This window comes from Manis javanica, chromosome 7 (genome assembly GCF_040802235.1).
Source record: "Manis javanica isolate MJ-LG chromosome 7, MJ_LKY, whole genome shotgun sequence".
In the NCBI taxonomy this organism is placed as follows: Eukaryota; Metazoa; Chordata; class Mammalia; order Pholidota; family Manidae; genus Manis; species Manis javanica.
In genome coordinates, this window is record NC_133162.1 from 45,315,627 (window position 1) to 45,325,557 (window position 9,931).

Genomic DNA, 9,931 nt, shown 5'->3' on the forward strand with positions numbered 1-9,931 from the left:
CAGACTTCGAACCAGTCTCATTCTTCCCTACTTTGTACCCCTTACTACTGAGGTACCTGGAGCCCCTGATCTGTGAGCCTTCCTGGAGAGCTGTGACAGGACCTGGCCCTTCTCTTGTTAGATGCTGGCCCCTCAGCTTTTCTTGCTCTGCTATTCCAGTTATCCCGTCTCTCTGCTTTCCAGCTTCTGCAATGTTGCCATCACTAGTCAGCTGTCATATTCTTCCCAGAATTCTTAGTCCTTATGTGTTTGTGCTTTAAAAAAAAAAAACAAAAAAACCCTCCTCTGCTCTCAATTTCGGGTAGATCTAATGGGAAGTAAGATCTAAACCCATATGTGTAATCTGCCTTGTTTCATTTAAAGAGCAAACATGTTTTTAAACATCCTATTAGTCAGGAGTCAGTTGCAATAACAGAAAGAGTTTATTCAGAGAAGCAGGTACTTAATACAAACTGTATAAACTAGAGGAAAGGGCTCTAGGCAGAGCCTCCAGGAGTGACCCTCAGAGCCCTGGAAAACTGACCCTCCAGAGAGCTCTACCTAGACCAGAGCCAGGAAACTGGGCAATAAGCAGCTACTGTCCCACCTGCCAACCCCACCTTGGCCGCAGTTCAGAGATCAGAGAGCGGCAGCCAGACGGTCAACTTCAAAGCCACACAGAGCTGTTGAGTTCATGACAGCAAAACAGATGCCTGCAGCCACATGGACTCTCTTCCCACTTACCCCAGTTCTGAATCAAGTCTCGTGTGAAGGTGTCTGATTGGTATAATCCCAACCTCCAAAATACATCTGGGCTCTTGCTTCAAGGGAACATTAAAAAAAATTTGTCCCCCTCTTTTATTTTTTAGCTTCCTTGCCTCTGCAGGGTAAGAAGACATGCCAGAAGGAAGTTAGGAAAGGTGTTCAGGGTAGCAGTCTATATGTCTACCACAGAAAGTAAGAAAATGTGTATAAACATTTTGTAACTGGACAGTATAGATTCATTCTCACTATTTTTCTCATCTAACCTAATTTCCTTTCTCCTAGTCTCTGGGATTAAATTCTAAAAGCATCCCCTCCTTGCCTTTGCTCATGGGCTAGCACACTTTTTCTGTAAAAGGTAAAGTAAATATTTTAGGATTTGCAGGCCATGGGTCTCTGTCACAAATATTCAACTTTGTTGTAGTGAGAAAGCAACCATAGATAACATGTAGATAAATTCGTATAGATCAGTAAGACTTTATTTACAAAAACAGGTGGCCAGCTGGATGTGGCCTGCAGGCCATAGTTTACAGACCCCTGCCTTTGCCTATATTGTCAATAAATCCATAATGAGCACCTACTGTGGTGTCAGGTGCTTTCTGGGGGAGGGGATATAGCAGTAAACAAGACAGAGACGCCCCTGCCCAGTGGATCAAACATTCTGCCTGGAGTGATGGTTTCTTCCTCTTTCACTTCCCTACCTAACCCAGACTCCTATTTAATACTCATTTTGGGTTGGCTTGACTTTCCTCTCCTCAGCCAGGGCTGGTTCCCTCCCTCTGGGCTCCCATAGTGCCCTGTGTGCGGGTGGTGACTCGTACGGACCTTGTGTATGAGTGGTGTCTGCTTATGCATCTGGTTCCCTGCAGGATTGTAAACTCCTCAGGGATGAGGACTGGGCTTTCCTTGCCTTGCATCCCGCAAGGCCTGGCTGAGAATCAGCCTTTGGTCCTTGTGTATTGAGCTGATTTATAAATGGAATCATACTGTAGGTACTGTTTTATATCTGGCTTATTCTTCAGCAAGTTTTGTTTTTATCAATAGTCCATTCCTCTTTATAGCTGAGTAGCACTCCATTTATGGAAACTCCGCAGAGGGATGAAAGTTTAAAGGGAAAAGATACCTCTGCTTTCCTCTCCAGAGCCTGCTGTGGGGAACTAGGAGCGTCTCATGTGGCCTTAAATGTACAGGCTGAGGGTCATCCCTGAATGAGTTTATCTAGATAGTTGGGGATTGGGAAACTGCTGATGCCGTTGTGATGCCACAGATGCAGTAACCTTGGATTCCACCTAATGTGCTGCCAGGATCAAACATGCAAAACGCAGCACATTTCTTGGGACTTTTAACATTTATTAGTGTATTTGGAGTTGCAAAGAAATGAAAGTGGCCTAGGGGTCCCTGACCCAGAGGTGCCCTTCCTGTAGTCTGTTATTTCATTGTTTAGCTATCCCTGCTTTCTAAAACTCATTCCTTTGAACTCCCCAGTATTCTCCTGGTGCTGCTGTTCACTCTGGTTCTGTCCTTCCCAGGAGCTGAGGAAGGCTGGTTCCCACCCTCTGTAATGAAGCCACCCACGCTGGATCTGTTTCATCATAAGGATAATCTAATCATCCTTTACCCTTGGCTAACACTTTTCCACTTTACACAGCACTTTGGGATAATTTTTCACCCTAAGCTGGGTCACAGCTCTGTGGTGGATGTGGGCTGCTTATTATTCTTATCTACATTTTTTTTTTGAGAGGGCATCTCTCATATTTATTGATCATATGGTTGTTAACAACAATAAAATTCTGTATAGGGGACTCAATGCACAATCATTAATCAACCCCAAGCCTAATTCTCAACAGTCTCCAATCTTTTGAAGCATAACGAACAAGTTCTTACATGGTGAACAAGTTCTTACATAGTGAGTAAGTTCTTACATGGTGAACAGTACAAGGGCAGTCATCACAGAAACTTTCGGTTTTGATCACGCATCATGAACTATAAACAATCAGGTCAATTATGATTATTAGTTTGATTTTTATACTTGATTTATATGTGAATCCCACATTTCTCCCTTATTATTATTATTATTACTATTATTTTAAATAAAATGCTGAAGTGGTAGGTAGATGCAAGATAAAGATAGAAAACATAGTTTAGTGCTGTAAGAGGGCAAATGTAGATGATCTAGTGTGTGCCTATAGACTAAGTATTAATCCATATTCTTATCTACATTTTACAGATAAAGAAACTGAGGCTCAAAGAGGTTATGGCTGCTCTGAGGTCATGCAGCCAGGATCTGTGGTGTTGGGACTAGTGCTCCAGCTTCTGGCGGGCCGTCCTATGTGCTTTCTCCTGAATCATAAAGAGGGCAAGGTGTCTCTTGGGTCCCCACTCTTTATTGTCACATTCTGTCACTACCAATTAGCTTTGGCTGTTCTAAAACTTTATCTAAATAAAATCATACCATATGTACTGTTTCATATCTGGCTTCTTCATGTAGTATAAACACTGGGGAATGAGCAGTATCCCATTTCTTGAGCCCCTGAAACATAAGAGACAATGTCAATAATAAAAACAGATAACATGGATAGTCATCTAGGGTGAGTCAGGTGCTCTATAAGGCCTTCCAGAGATCTTATCTCTAATACTCCCAACTGCCATATAAGGTAGGTATTCTTATGCCTGTTTTGCAGATGCAGAAGCAGCCTCAGAGCAGCTAGCTTGCCCAAGGTCACCTGCTGCATCTCTAGAAATTCTCACTGTGGTTGGGAACAGTCTGCTGTGTACAGGCTAGGACATCAGACATGCTTTCATTCAAATGCTGGCTTGCCCACCTGCCTGCTGTATGACCATGAGCTCTGAACCTGTTCTCTCATCTGAAAAATAGGAGGAGGAACCCCTCATTCACAGAGTGCTCTTCTGAGGATTCAAAGTCAGGCCCAGCCAAGGTTTGGCCAATGGGAATAGTGGTTAGGCACCAATCCAGATTCAGGAAGTATCAGGGGCCACGGGGCTGGGAGAAGAGGGACAGGCAAGAGAGCAGATTTGTGACTGTCAGGGATGCCAGAGGGGCCGTGCTTCAGTCTCAGTGGTTCATCTTTGGAGATCTTGTCAGGTGATGCCAACGGAAGTCTGTAGTTGTAGACCTCAGTAAGTGAGGTACAGTTTGTCCAAAGCTATGTAAGCACACTAAGTTTTTTGTTGAAGCCAGTTTATCTGCCTATTTACTACAGTTCAACACCTGTGTTTCCTGTCTTTCTCCCCCTCCATTTAGTAGAAGGCTCTTTATGGGTACAATCCTGCCTCCATGACCCCTGGCCTGCAGGGCAAAAGTGGGCAGTGTGCTTAATGCCACACTGTGTTCAGTGTCACGTGCTGGTTTTGATAGCTTGAGCTCCAACCAGAAAGAGCACTTTTGACATGGAAACACACTGTCATCCAAATTGTGAACGGTGTGTCCCACACTGTACCAGCCACAGCAGAATGGCAGGGCACACTGTACAGAGCCTGGAAGCCAAGGGCATCACCAAGATGAAGCAAGAGGTGCTTTGCCCCAGGGAGCTTCTGTCCTCTTCTGGGTGGAACCTAGGTTTCTCCATGGGAATCCCTTTCTGGGTAGGTGCTATTAGTTTCAAGGTGGAAGACTGACTTGATTACTAGGAATCTGATTCTCCATGCAGGCCTTGGGCAAGCTACCTGGCTTCCATCTCTCTATCAACTAATTCATTCAGAAATGCCTCTTCAGCTCCTAATTTGGCCCTGACTCTGGGTTCAGGGGTGAACAGGGGCAAAGCTCATGGAACTTCTATCTAGCCATGGGATTCACCTGCCTTGGTGATGGCTCCATGCATCCAGTTCTCTTGGCTGGATTTGGATGGGGGTTATTCATGCATCCACACTATATTAGGTTCAGAAGCCCTGGGGGAGCAATGACTGGCAGTATATGTAGGATTGCATTACTACCTTCTCTTCCATGGCTTCTCATTATTCTTGGAATCTTGAAAAAAGCCCTCCATGGTCTGAACTCATCTCTTTCCTATCTTTTCCCCTCCCGCTTTCTGTGCTCTTGTTCCTCAAATGACGATACTCCCTCCCATTACAGGGCCTTTGCACATATTGTTCCCTTTGTCTGGTTGTTCTCTGCAGTGAAAAGATTATAAGATGACCCCCATGATCCTCACCTCCTGCTGTCCATACCTTTGAGTGTTGGTGGGGGCCTGTGATTTGCAGCTAACCAATAGAATATGACAAGGGTGATGGGATGTTAAGTGGTGATTATCTTAAGTTATATAAGACTCCACCTTGCTAGTGGACTCACTCTGGAGTGCCTTTCCCTCTCCTTCTCCCTCTCTCTCTCTGTTGCTGGCTTTGAAGAAGCAAGCTGCCATGAGTCCTGCAGCCCCAAGGAAATGAATTCTGCCAAAGCTGGAATGAGCTTGGAAGTGGATCCTTCCCCAGTCAAGCCTCCATGTGTGAATGCAGCCCTGCCTCACACCTTGATTGCAGCCTTGCAGAGGACCCAGCTCAGCTGTGTAGACTCCTGACCCACAGAAACTATCAGACAATAAATGTATTGTTTTAAGTTGCTGTTTGTTGTTTTAAAAAAAAGGGCTCTGTGAATTTATTATTATTCTCTGTATGCAGCATAGCAAACCAGTATATTCTCTCATACTCACCTAGTTGACTCCTACTCAGATGAATTTCTCAGGCAGCCTTTCTTACCCTCTCTGCCAAGTTCAAGGCTTGTTTGAGGCTCTTGTGTCATTGTGTTCCTTGCCTCCACACAACATGTCCAATTATAATTGTGTGATTATTAAATTAATATCTGCTCCTCCACTAGACTGTAAGTTCCATGAAAGCCTCCTATCAATTTTCCCCAGGGACTAGCATGGTACCTGAGCTGCTCAGGGGATACCTGTTGGGGAAATCACTTGTAGAACATTCAGGGAGAGAAGGAGTTCAGTGATAGACAGGGATTGTTCGATGGCTAAAGCTAAAATGGAGAAAATTGGGGGAAGGTGGAATATGCAGTTCTAATAACTAACTTTTAATGTGATGTATCTGGACAACTGAAGCTAAAAGTATATTAGTAGGCATCCTTGATGGGAATAATATCTCTCCATATCAGACTGAGCTCCCCCAGGGCTTGGCATGAGTGTATTTCTCTTGGAAGCTCCTTCCTTCTTCCAGAAGAACATCTAGTATTTTGATCACCAAGCAGCTCTCTTAACAACGTCCTCCCCTTGAGTTTCCACTTTCAGGAGGGAAAATGCAGGGGGAGAAAGCAGGGGTAAGGTAAGGTGGAAGAAGTTCCAGCCTAGCAGTTTTAATAAGGGCCACAAAATGCCAAATAGTTTGCCCAAGTAATGGAAAAGTGAGTACATGGAGTGCTAGGTACTGAATTGTGTCCCCCCAACTCACCTGTTGAAGCTCTAACCCCCAAGGTGACTGTGTTTGGAGATGGGCCTATAAGGAGGTAATAAAATGGGGCTGCTGCCTTTATAAGAAGAGATGCCAGAGATTTCCTCTAGCATGTGAGGCTACAGTGAGAAGGCAGCTGTCTGCAAGCTGAGAAGAGAGGCCTCACCAGAAACCACATCAGCTGGCACCTTCATGTTGAACTTCTCAGCCTCCAGAACTGTGAAAAAATGAATTTCTGTTATTGAAGACCCCCAGACTGTGGTATTTTGTTAGGCAGCCTGATCAGATTAAGACATGGAGTTATCCAGAAGGCTCTATTTTATGCTGGGTGTGGATAAAATGAAAGGTCCTGTGGCCAGGATTCTCACCTGGCCCTGGTTGGCTAGCTCACTACACACCTGTGGGCAATATGTTGCTATTGACTCTATATAAAGAGCTCCACCCAGTGGTGTGGTTGTGATTCCATGGCATGGCTGCAAGGCTGCATGAGAGCAGAGCAGAGGCTGGAGCCATGGCAGTACCGAGGATAAAGGCTCAGAGGACAGCTCTGTGGGACGACTGTGCAGGCAGAGAGGCCCAGAGGCAGAGACTGGCTTGCTGCATGCAGACTTGCTCTGAGTGGACAGGATTTTCCTGATTGACCTGCTACCATGGAAATAAAGTTGGGTATAACCCTTTCACCCCAAGAACGTTTTACTGTCATTTTCTTTGGTCACACTGAATCCATAGTGACCTTGCCTGGGACTGAAACCCATTGGCAAGGCACTGGGAAAATAAGGTTGGGGGCTTTAGAGTTTCATCTTGTGTTTCCTCTATCTTCACTTCAGTTTGTCCTTCACCTTGCCTTTGCACAGAGGCTGCTTTGATATCACAACTTGTGGATAATTTTGGTCCTCCTCTGACCTCTTTTTCTCTACCCTTTCTCCTCCCTCCAGTGTCTGCACACTCGTCTCTCCTGCATCCTTGGTTCCTTCCTGGCATCCTCTTTGGTCTTCATCCACCATTTGCTACCCACCTGTCCCTGGTGTAAATGCTGATGTTCCCCAGGCTTTGCCTTGGCCCCCTTCCCTTCTCACTCCACACCTCTCCTGGATGAGCTCTCCCACTTTGCTTTGGCTTTTATCGATAGCTCCCAAATTGATAGCTTCAGTCCAGATTTTGCTCTGAACTCCTGTGGGGAAAATGGAAGTTCCTATGGCCAGGATCCTCACCTGACCCTAAACTACTTAATGACGTGGTTGGCCTACTGCTAGGCTACTGCTTCCACACCCATTGGCAATGAGCTATTATTGACTGAGTTTCTACATAAAGAGCTCCACCCAGTGCTCTGGGCAGAGGCAGAGACTGGGGTGGATTACAGACAGGTTGACTTCTGGATGCAGACATGATTCTAGTGCTAGACCTACTGCTGGGAGACTAAAGCTGGATATAAACCCTTTTACCCCAAGAGCGTTCTGTTGTCATTTGTTGGTCTCACTGACTCCACAGTGAACCTGCCTGGGGCTGAAACCTCAGGCAAGACAACTTCCAACTTGGGTATCTAACTGGATGTCCCTGAAGCAATTCTAATTATACATCCTCTAAATCTCCCCTCTACTCCAAATCCTCCCCTCTCCTGCATGCCCTTTCTTGGTACATGGCACCATATCCTCTGATCTCTCCAGCCAAAGATAGAAGGTCAACCTTGGTTACTCTTCTCCTCATTCTTCATATCTAATCAGTCACAGGACCTGCCTTTTCTGCTTCTTAAGTATTTATTTCCACCCACCTGCTTCTGTCTCTTCTGCCTTAGTCCCATCTGGAGACCCTGAAAGACTATGATGTATTTGTTGCCTCTGTATGGCCTTATTTTAACAAGCAAAGGGAGAAGGGCAGTAGATACACAGAGGAAATGGTGTTTTGCTCTTTCTAAAGTTGCAAAAGAGAAGTTTGTGGATGTCTGCATTTGTGGAATTTAGTGCATTTTTTAAATTAAGGTATCATTGATATACACTTTTATGAAGGTTTCACATGAAAAACATTGTGGTTACTGCATTCACCCATATTATTAAGTCCCCCCATACCCCATTGAAATCACTGTCTATCAGTGTAGTAAGATGCCAGAGTCAGATTTAGTGGGTTTTTTAGTGAACTCTGTCCCTGGAGGCATTCATGGGGAGGCTTGGGGAAGCCTTGCATAGAATATTAAAGTGTGATCTACTGCTTTGGGCAGGGAGGTGGGCTGGATCAGAGGTGGTACTCTGGTGACTGCATCTAATTTATAGATGCTTTTTATTTGGCTCACCTATAGTTTGAAATTCTCTAATTATTTGCCAACATTTAAAAACCTGGAGATTTCAACATAAAACATTTCTAGCTTTTCTTGAAAAGTCAGATTTAGCAATTCCTGGCCCAGAGCACAGTACAGTGACTGGATGCTGCTCAATCTGATGAACTGTTCTCCACAGTCTTCACCTGCCTGCCTTGCTCACTCACGCTTCTGCCTGCAACCCAGAAGCACCTGAGCTCACTGTACCTGAATTAAATATTCTCAAATTCTCATCCAGCTTTTGATTTTACATAGCTGAATTTAGGCAATGGAGGACACTCCCTTGGATTTTCTCTAGGTTTCCCCCACCTGGCTGATCGTAGTAAACCCATCTTTCCTAGTCTCCTCAATAGGAAGCATTATTGAACCCATCTGTGTTTTGCCTCATCTCCACTTCCCTTTCCCATCCACCCCAATCATCTTCTGTTTCTAATACTCCTCTGGCACAAGTCTTTCACCCTCTGCAGCCTACCAGTTCCCAAAAGCCCAGGCTTCTCAGGCATTTCAGTAAAGAGTATGTGTGCCTCTGTCTTGCCATTGTTCTGGAAGTTACATGACTTCTAGAAAAGACATCAGAAAATAGATGAGGGGATGTTCTTATTTATATGAGGTTCCAAACATCCCCTAACAGGTGAGGATGGAGTAATGGCTGTCCAGGGAGATGCTGGACCAGTTAAGAATGCTTTCAGCAGCAGGTAATAGAAAAAACTCTTCATAAGCCTGAACAGAAGCCATGTAACAGGGTGTCCAGAGCTCTGAGGCTGCTGGAGTTGGTTCAGGGCCTGCAGCTAGCATATTCACATTCTAGACAAGAAGGAAGCTGCTCAGTTTACCAGGAAAGCAAACACTTGCCCATGTACCTCCAGCTGATCTCTGTTTTTATTTCATTGGTGTTATCAGTTGAATTGTGTCCTCCCAAAGTTGTGTTGGAGTCCTAACCCTCAGTACCTCAGACTGTGACCGTATTTGGAGACTGCATCTTTAGAGAGGCAATCAAGTTAAAAAGAGGTCATTAGGGTGGATTCCAATCCACCATGACTGGTGTCCATGTGAAAAAGCTGAAATTTGGATAGAGACAGACATTTACAAAGAGAAGGCAATGTAAAGAGATAATGGGAGAAGACAGTCATCTCTAAGTCCAGAAGAGAGGCCTGGAACAGATCCCTCCCTCACCGCCCTCAGAAGGAATGACCCCTGCTGGCAGCTCCTTGATTTGGGACTGCCAGTCTGCAGAACTATGAGACAATAAGTTTCCATTGTTTAAGCTGCCCAGCCTGTGTTGTGGTAGCCCCAGAAAACAGGTCCGATTGACCAGACCCGCACACCTGGTTTCCCCTAGTTTCAAGAGATGCTGGGAAAGTGATTATTTGGTTGGTACATTGCTGCCCAAAACAAAATGGGATTCTATTGACAGGGGAAAATAAGGGGTGGATAATCGAATAGCAACCAATAGCATCAGCCAATATCTTGCAG